Source organism: Anomalospiza imberbis, unplaced genomic scaffold (assembly GCF_031753505.1).
Source record: "Anomalospiza imberbis isolate Cuckoo-Finch-1a 21T00152 unplaced genomic scaffold, ASM3175350v1 scaffold_65, whole genome shotgun sequence".
Classification (NCBI taxonomy): Eukaryota; Metazoa; Chordata; class Aves; order Passeriformes; family Viduidae; genus Anomalospiza; species Anomalospiza imberbis.
This window is the reverse complement of record NW_027100262.1, coordinates 157810-168161: the sequence shown is the minus strand read 5'-3', so window position 1 is coordinate 168161 and position 10352 is coordinate 157810.

Here is a 10352-nt window from a genome sequence, read left to right as displayed (position 1 = left end):
GTAGGCGGTGCTGGCAGCTGAGCCCCGGCGGGGGGACACCGGTTTTGGGGAGCCCCGGGAGAGCCGCGGCTTCCCTGAGCGGGAGCCCAGAGAGAGGAGAGCCCCAGAAGCCCCAGCGGGGACCCCGAGATGGGGGGGGCCCCTGGCAGTGCCGGCATCCCGGCAATGGGGGGTGCTGGGGCTGGAGGGGCGGCATGGTTGGGAAAGGGGTGCGGGGCTCCCGGGGCCGCCAGGGGCTGCTCCCAGCAGGAGCCCAGTTGCTGACAGTCATTCCCCACTATGATACAATTTGCCCCCAGCACAGTCCCCGTTGTTCCCAGTGCCATCCACTGTGTTCCCACTTCTCCCAGTTGCCCCTAGAATAGTCCCAGTCACTCCCAGTAAGATCCCAGTATGAGTCCAGTATGATCCCAGTCTCTCCCAGCAGGGCCCCAGTCACTCAGCCTTGTCCCCATTTGCCCCCAGCATGGTCCCAGTTGCCCCCAGCACATTCCCAGTGGCTCCCAGTGTGTCCCAGTCCTAGTGCAATGATGGGGAATATCAAATGCACTTGAGGCATCATGTACGGTTAACACAAAAGCTGTGGATATGTTTGTGATGGGGTCATAGGTAAAGTTCACTAGGTTCCACCGGGATTGGAATTCCTTTTCAAAATCAGTGTCACTGTCCCAAACTATTTTCCAAATCTCAGTAGGAAAAGTGCCTTCTTCACCTTCTCTTATCATCGAGGCAGCAACTGACTGCATCCATAATTGAGCCTGGATACAGCTGAGAGCTAAAGAAACGTTCTTTTGTGTGGCACCAAGTGCATCAATTACCAATTTGTGATCATTTATGCTTACTTCCTCCCAACTTGGTAATATGTTTGATAGCAAGCACTGATGTCTTCCCAAGGCTAATAAGGACGATTGCAGTGGTTGTTGGAATTTGGTCAAATCTCTGGTGGTGGCAGCCAATGTTTTCATTAATACTTCTGAATCAATGCTATTTAGAATTCCCAATCCTGTTCCACAGCACCAGTTATGTCTCTTAGCATCCATCTTTTAGAAGGGTTCCGCTGTCGCAACCAGGTCGTCCAACCTGAAAAGACGTTTGCAAAAAAGGTGAAAAAGCTGGCTGAATTTCTGAGATATTGTTTTGCATCAGCAATTTGACTTGTTTGAGAGACCACTCTGGATTAAAAAATATTTGTTGTTGACCTCTTTTCCTGATTATGTATGGTCCAATTTCAAAAATTTTCAGGCCCAGCGTAACCGGTGGTTGGGTGGTAGGTGTCACAACATTAACATCAACTTCTCCCCAGGATTTAAATCAATACTTTAAACTTTAAAAAAAAAAAAAAAAAAAAAAAAAAAGCCATTTAGTATTTTTAGACCAAAAGATCCTTTCACTTTTTTTCTGCATGCTACCACAATTATTTCAGACCACTCAGCTGGTTTCTGGCCATGGGGCTGTGGCAGGATCCAGAAAAGTATCACCAGTTTTATCACGGTTTAGGTGGTCTTCATGTCCCTCAGAGTTCTTCTGTGAAAGTGAACACAACAGAATCCTGCCCCTGAGAGTCAGAAAAGTTAGAATGATGGGATTATCCAGCATGTATGGATCCGATGCTCTTTCCCTAGAGCACCAGAGGCTTCCCATGCATATTTATTCAGAGGGGGTTTTAGCACAAGTGGTACTAGCCCTAGAGAAAGGGAGGTCCAGCAGCACAGGTTGGCCAGGGTAATGTGCTGCATTGTTAGGATCATTTGGTACACAGCATAGGAGTCAGAGTAGATACAGACAAAAGAGGTATTCTGTGCCTCACGCTGGGAAACACTCCAAACAGCTGTCAGCTCCCCAGCCTGAGCACTGCTTTCTCCCCCAGTAATAACTAGTTCACCAGAGGAAATGTGGGGGGCTGCTGCCCTGTATCTCCACACCTCCCCCTCTCGTTTGGCAGAGGCATCAATGGACCAAGAATTTGCTGATTGTTCAGGGGAGAAAGGAGGGGCTACTTTGATTCCAGAGGCAGGTTTGTCATTGCTGCTATCCAAGCTCTTAGTTGCATCATCAGGAGCACACAGCAGCCTGGAGGGTGGGGAATGCTGGATCTGTACCACTGTGTGCCCATCCTTCACCTTAATGTGGAGCTGCCCTCAAAGCGGCCATGTATCACTATTATAGTTCTCCTGTTGGGTATATCTTGGAGCAGCTGTTATATGTGGCTTTTCATGGTGATCCTGTGGGAAGCAGCCATTTGCTTGGTGTGATATCCTCACAATTAATACTAACTCCTCATTCTCCTTGGTTTTATTTGGGTTTTTTATCTATTTGTTTGATTGGTTTGCATGGGTTTGTTTGTTTGGGTTTTTGTCTGTTTTGGTTTGAGTTTTATGTTTGCTTTTTTATGAATGACTGGTGAAGTTGGCATAGCCAAACACAAGAAAATGTAAACCAGGCTTGACTTTCCAGAAATTATTTTTGGCTGGCTTTAGCTGCATCCTCCAGGCTCAGGATCACCGGTGTATTGCAGGTTTTGCTCTGCATCATCAGCCTGCCCAGACTCTGCTCGGTGTTTCACAAATGGAGAAGACAATGGATATTGTGCCAAGCTTCCTTGAAAACAGCAACACCTGCATCAGCATGACAGAAAAGAAGGAAAAAAAAGAAAATATTCACCGGTTAGAACAGAGGCAGTGTCCCACCATCTTCCCCTCCACTGTTATTACAGAGGCAAACCTGGGCCTAAAGCTTCCACCTCTCAGTTCCTGATGCTATTTGACTTCAGCCTTGACTCCCCCTGATCTGCCTGACTGCCGTCCAAGTGGGGCTGGGGATGCTCAGCCTGGAAAGAGGAGACACTGGGGAGGCCTCACTGCAGCTCTGCAGGACTGGAAGGGTCCCACAGGAAAGATGGGGACAGTGTTCAGCCGGGCCCGTGGCAATAGGACAAGGGGGGATGGCTTTCAACTGCAGGAGGCTGATTGAAGTTCGATCTGAGGAAGCTGCTCTTTTACACGGAGGCTGCTGAGGCACTGGCCCAGGCTGTGGATGCCCCATCCTTGGCAACAGGGCTGTGAGCAGCATGGTCTGGGGAAGATTGCTCAGCTTGGAACAAGATGCTCTTTAGATCCACTGTGATGTCACAGATGTGATGTTCCAGATGGAACCTCCAGCGTCCAGCAAAGAGCACAACACAACCACTGGCCCTTGTGTCAGACCAGCCTGTGCCAACCCTTGTGCCAGCTCACCCTTCACCATGCTCCCTGTCACCCTTCTTGTCACCTGCGCCATGATACTCCCATCAGTCCTGGAAGCTCTCTGTTGCCTGGATTTTGTCATCCACCCCTGCAGTATGCTCACATTTGTCCTGAGGAAGGTATGGTGCCATTCCATGGAGGTGGACACCCCCCAGCTGCCCGGCTGGGCTGGAGTTCTGTGGGGATGGGGTGGGACAGGGACCCCACTCTGAGGTGTTGCTACCTCTGCAGGCTGTCACAGACAGAGAGGACGAGAGGGAGGTGGACATGCAGGCTGATAGAGAGGAGGAGATGGAAGTGGATGGGGAAGAGAGTGGAGATGATGCGATGGAGGTGGACATGCAGGCTGATAGAGAGGAGGACATGGAAGTGGATGGAGAAGAGAGTGGGGAGGAAGAGATGGAGGTGGACATGCAGGCTGATAGAGAGGAGGACATGGAAGTGGATGGAGAAGAGACTGGAGAGGAAGAGATGGAGGTGGACATGCAGGTTGATACAGAAGAAGAGATGGAAGTGGATGGAGAAGAGACTGGAGAGGAAGAGATGGAGGTGGACATGCAGGTTGATACAGAGGAGGACATGGAAGTGGATGGAGAAGATACTGGTGAGGAAGAGATGGAGGTAGGTGTGGAAGAGAAGATGGACATGGAAATGGAAGAGTACATTGAGGACATGGACATTGAAGAGAAAGATGAGGAAGAGGCCATGATCTTGGGATGAAGACCAATACCAGCAGCAGGACAGGCATGTGTTCCCCACAGGCAGAGCGGGTCCCTTGCTGCCAGGCTGGGACTGGGCTGGGTGGTCCCTGCTCAGGGATGTGGGACCCGGTGCATTGGGTTCTGGTGGCCATCCCCAGCCTGTGCTGCGCTTGCTGGGCCAGCCTGGGGGCACATGGAAGAGCCCTCTCTGCCTGATTGGAGTGACTGTGCCTCTTGCTTTTCCTCAAGGATGATGGAGATCCTGGACAGAGATGCCACCCTTTTGTACGTACATTGTAGAGTTTGTTGTTGTCTTTAGGCTATAGGTTTTAGGGCTTCTTTTTGTCTTCTGTAAATACGTTTCATAGACTTTTGTTCGATATGTTCTTAGGTATATACGTTCTATAGATTGTTGTTGTTACAAATATTCTTACAATGTAGATGTGTTCTGTGTTTTCATTGCTGTTTTTCTGCAAATAAACAAACTTTATTTTTCACACCCCAGTTCTCTTTCCATTTGCTTCAGGCACAGGTAGCATTTGCAAAGTTGTGGTTTCTGCTTGCTCCAGGTTCCCAGGGCTGGAGGTCGGTGGGGGCACTGGCACAGCCACAACCATGTGCTGCTACCCAAACCAGGGTAAGCTGGACCACATGGTGTCGCTTAACGAGGTTTCTAGAGCAGCACACAAAAATTAGGTTACTCCAGAACTGTTATTCCCTTTTCCTCTCGATGCCCTCGTGCTGCAGGTTGGGCACCAAAATCTGTCTTGGTTTGAAAAGACAGGTGTCCGCTAAGGAAGGCAGGAGCCTTCCTGGAAATGGAAAATGTAAACCCCCTCCCTCCAAATTATTATAATTTTGAAATTAAAAGGCTCTCAGGCAAAGATATGGGAATAGGAATAACAGTTCTTTACTAGGAAAATTAAAAAGATAACTGCAATAATACAAGCAAACAAAAAACCAAACCACTGACAGAGTCAGAATATGACCTGACACCCTGTGGGTCAGGGTGTTGGTAGCAGCACCCCCAAACCCAGCTGGGGGAGTGGAGGTTTCAGGGGAAACAATGGGAAGGGGGTGGGAGAGGGGGCACAGGGGGAGGTGGGACCCACTGAGGTTCCCCCAGGTCACCCCAGAAGCCCCAGGTCCCTTCCCAGCCCCCCCAGTTCCCTCCGCAGCCCCGGCTGAGGGGGGCTCAGCCCAGGAGCCGCTGTCGTTCGGGGCTCCCCCGAGGGCAGCCAACGGGAGAACTCCTGGCTCGGAGAGGCCCCAGCAGAGGAGAGGATCTTGTCCCTCCTCGAGGGCCCTGAAGGGTCTTCAGGCCCCTCTGAAGAGGAGTTTTTCTCTTTTTTGGGATTTTTGGGGGGACTTCACCACTCCAAGGGTGTTTTTTCCTCCCCATTTTCGGGTGTTTGTGGGGCCGCAGCCCCACAAGCCCCTTTTCAGGGGCAATCATGACGGCTTTAAATGACATTTTTATGGGAGACGCACTGCAAGCCGCTGTAGGGGATGTTTTGCCCCCCAGGGTGGATTTTTGGGGTTTAAGGGCCCCCACTCTGGTCGGGTCCCACTCTAACTCCCCTGAAGAAGCCAACACCACTCCCGCTGATTCCGTCTGCGGAGCCCGGGGAGGTTTGGGATTCCTGGGAGGATTTAGAGGTACCTGGGAGGGTTTGGGGGTCCCAGGAGGGTTTGGGAGTCCCGAGAGGATCTGGGGGTACACGGGTGATGTCGATGATGGCGACGGGGACCCCGTGCTGGGTATAAACTTTTGTGAAGAATTCCTGGGGGGGGGGGGGGTTTGTCTCTCTCCAGGGTTTTTGGGGTCCTGGTGGATTTTTGGGGGGTTCCCAGAGGGGGGTTTTAAGGATTCCCAGAGGGGGGGATTGGGCAATCCCAGGGCGAACCCAAGCCTGGTCTGGGGTACTTGCTGGTGACAGACATGGGGGCCCCCTGCCAGGTATGAATCTTCTCAGAAGGGTCTGGGGTATGCTGGAAGGTCTTGTGGGAATTTGGATGTCCTGGGAGGGTTTGGGGGGGGGGGTCTGTGTGGGGTTTTTGCGGTCTTGGGGAGTTTTTGGAAGGCCCAGGGATGGTTTTGGGGTCCCAGGGAGGTCGGGGTGTTCTGGGGGATTTGGGGGTTCCCGGGAGGGTTTGGGGGTTCCTGGGCAATGCTGGTGACAGAGCTGGGACCCCGTGCCGGGTATGAACCTTCTCACTGTGCACGGGCAGAGTCAGCGTGTTTAGGGAGATCCTGGGGGGCTGTGGGGTCACCCCAAACCCCGGGGGACCCCAAATCCTCAGGGACCCCCCCAAACTCCCCTCACCGCTGGATCTGCTGCAGGCAGGGGGGCACCAGCACTCGGCCCCCACCCCCACCATCACAGGGGGCTGTGGAAGAAGTCTGGGGGTGCACGCACAGGTCAGGGGGACCCCCAAAGTCCTGGGAAAGGGGGAAGACAGGGGAACTCCCAGGAATCCCCACCTCCCCAGTGACCTCACACAGCCCCTGTGATGTCACACAGCCCCTGCGATGTCATACAACCTCCTGTGATGTCACACAGCCCTTGTGATGTCACAGAGACAACTCTGAGATGTCACCCTGTGATGTCAGAGAGCTGCTCTGTGATGTCACAGAAGACTCTGAGATGTCACCCTGCAATGTCACTGTTTGTTCTTTGATGTATTGGTACAAAGGCAGAGAGAATAAATACTTCCAAACTACCATGAATCTCTACTATGTATGGCAAGAAGTGAATCATATTTTGTTTAGCTGCATCTCATCATGGATTAAGCTGTGCATGGAAAGTGGCTCTCACTGCTAGACAGTATTATATAGGCCTGGTGGAAAAGGTTATATTAATAGACCAGCAGGGCCTCTCCGAAAGGACACAGATAACCAGGAATAGAGAAAAGAGAAAAACAGAAAAATGACTTTCTACTGTCACAATTTTGTGCCAAAACCTTGGTTTTGAGAAGACAAAAAAAGTTGTATTAAACCACATGTTTTGCAGTTAGGGACTTGTCTGACTTCAACTCTTAGGACTGAATTGTTCCCCAGGAGCGTATAAAAGTGGCTGTGTGAAGAAAACTTTTCCAAATATTCCTAAAAATTCAGGAGTACTCTGCTGCAAAATTTCAGGCACTTCAGGGCATTTTCACTTCAAGCTTCAAGCATTTCTATGGAAACGCTTGAGAGACAGCATACTTAATATATCCAACATCTCTGTTTGCAAAAAGTTTTTCTTTCAGATAGGGGTATAGGAAGGACATTCTCTAAATACAGAGGGTTAAATACAAAGAATGACACATTTCAGGCAATTTGAGAAACTTATTTTCTTTTATTAATTTCTCAAACATAGATATTCAAATATTATTTAAAAGCAGACAAGCAACTACAGTAGGGTATTTCTCTAAACTAAGGGTAACTCAAAACTAATGGTAATTCTCTAAACTAAGGATTTAAACAAATCTAGTCTAAACTTTATTTCTCTACACAAAGGGTAACTTTGCAAAATAGTTATACACTGACAAGACTAAAGGGCATCTGGAAGGAATGCTAAGAAACAAGTCTAATTAAAGCTACAGCTCATTAAATGACTACATTAAGTCCCTAACAGACTAGGTTGCTGTCTTCAAGATATTTCAAGCAACCTCCATCAACTTCACTGTTCTTCCGTGAGGATGTGCAGGTGGAGCCAGTTTCTGCCTCATAGACTTAGGCAACAGCACCGTCGTAACTGGAAGGTGAAGGGCAAGGCCACTCAGAGATGTGTCTGCACAACCAATCCATGTGCTGCAGCATCTTCCTTCTGCAGGAGCAGGAAAGCAGCTTCAGGATTGCCAGTGACAAATGCAACAATTACGCAGCGTTCACGTGGCTGCCATCGGGTGTGACCCCCCCAGCACAGCTCTGTGCAGGGAACTCCTCTCAGTGGCTGGACAGCAGCATCCGGAGGCGAAATCGCAGCTGACCATAAGCTTTCAGCACCTCTAGGTGGGCAGCAGGATCTCGGGTCAGGTGCTCAAAGAGGTTGAGCGGCTCAAGCCTTCACATTGTTGGCGGCAAGCTGATCTCTGCACGAATCCTCCTGTTGCCTAGCACAAAATGCTCCAGGTGTTTCAAGTGCAGGCAGTGGCGCAGGTATGCCATGATGTCCCACAGCCGCTGTGCAAATTCCCTCCTGCACCACCGGGACAGCGGTACGGTGGTCAGCACTATTGGGGTTCCCAATACTCCGACGGAGACCTGCCCGGACTTGTCCTGCTGCTGAGTCCAAAAGGCGGCAGCTGGGGTGGTTTTACCCCAGCAACACCGTTCGGCTCACCCAGAGGCTGCAGGCGGCTGCAAGCTTGCCAGAAGCCCCAGCGGATGGTATTCCTCAGTGGAGAGACTTTAGGCGATGGTGAAGGAAGGAGTCACTTCTGCCAGAGGGTTCAATCCAGACTGTTTATTCCAGCTACAAAGTTCTGAATCCCGTCACAGCTCCAACAGAAGTCCCGCCACGTGGCTGGAGTGTCCTTTTAACCTGGGGGTAGGGGGAGGGGCAGGGACAGGTAGCCACCAACCAGGTGAGGGGGAGGGGTCCCAGGGGGAGAAGAGACACCTGAATTTATCAATGGCCACAGGGGGCAGGGAGTATCTTTTGAATCTACCAATCATTCAACACCTTGTCTCACAGCCAGGGCTCCTGGGACTGGGGTTGGGGGGACAGGAGAGAGGACTTCACCTTTGGGAGGGAGGAGACACACTGCAACAAAGAACTGTCTGTCTTTAGTTTACTTATGCAAGATGAAGGAAGTGAGGAGTGTGAATTTGATCTTGCTTCCATTTACTTCAGTGGCCAAACACTTGCCATGACTTCAGTGGGAGTGAGACTGCATCTTAGCTCATTCAATGTGGAGAAAAACAAACTAGCTGAGAATAATGCTCTTGTTGATTAGATTGATATTACTACCATAGTTGTTTTTAACAGTGCTAAGTAAATCCTCTTTTAAAAGCCAAAGGTTACCTTCAGTTGTGCTTTTTCCTATGTACTGTGTCACAATGGAGGATTCCTGGTTCTGTGACCAAGTCACCACTGCTCGCAGCAAGCATGGCTTGCTCTGGGGCGTGGCCACATTCCCACATGGGAATGATATATTTTTGTGGATGTCACTGGTGACAACATCCAAATCTGGGCTGGGGCATCTCCCTCAGCCAATAAACCATGGTGCACACTTCTGTAAAATAACTGCATTCACTGAGAAAAAATGACTACACTAACTAAGATGTCCATGAAAATCAGCAAAGTAAATCAAATCAATAGGGTTAAATTTGTAGTTAGGAATCTGCATTTCTGCAGGGAAATTTTAGGATAGCCACAAATTGAAAAATGTTTAATTTTTGTTTCTTTTTTCCTGAGATGGCAATCAATTTTCTGGTTTGGCTATAGTCTACTTTTCCCTATAAAGTAGAACCTAGAGATACACTCAGAAAATATGTATGGAAGTACCTCTCAATTAATTAAAAAATATTATTACTCAGAAGATAGAGACACAACTGCCTACACTGTATGAATTAAACATAAATGAATTAGGACACAGACTCTTCCATTCTTTAATAACAAAACTGATGCTGTCCTGAAAATGACATTAATGAATGAGACTGGTATATGAAAACCTTCTGCATCTGCTCTAGAAGTTGGAATGAGCATGTTAAATGATGCAGCAGACAAGGAGGATGCACTTCTTAAGGAAGCTGAACGTCACTTCTGTGCTTAAGGAGTTCAGCAGTTTGGATGAAGGTCACAGGTTATGTCCAGGTGCACGAAAATGAATGATAAATACACACAGTTTCTCTTAGACTGAAAGCAGAGCTAGACAAAGAGTATTAAAATAAGGAATAATATTGCCGCGGGCGGTGAGGGAAGACAAGCATGCAACCAATATGATTGATAAGCAAGCTCCGATTTCTTCAAAGATCCAGTCAGTTTATATAGTCTTTTGCAAGCAACATCAGCAACAAGCTCTCATTGGTCAATTCATAAAGGTTCATTGTTTTATGTTCTTCTACGTGCAGTTTCAGCTGTAGCTAAGTTTTTCATCTGCTAGCTTTTTACTTTGCTAAGTGCATCTTGTTTTACATCCTGTTCTTGTACAACTCATATCTCAAGGATATTCTGCCTTTTGCTATCTGTACATGCACAGTGTACTGTTCACAGGCCAGTGCTGTTTCCCAGGCCAGTTTCCCAGGCCAGAGCTCCTCCCGGGCACAGAGCTCAGGTCTGGGGTCTCAAACAGAGGATTGATGGAATAACTGTTCCATCAATCCATGACCCTGTTCCTGCAACCATTCCTCGACATGGTCCCGGGCGAGGGGCAGTGGGGAGGCTGTTTTGACAGTTCGGCACTGTAAGAGGCCGTCTGA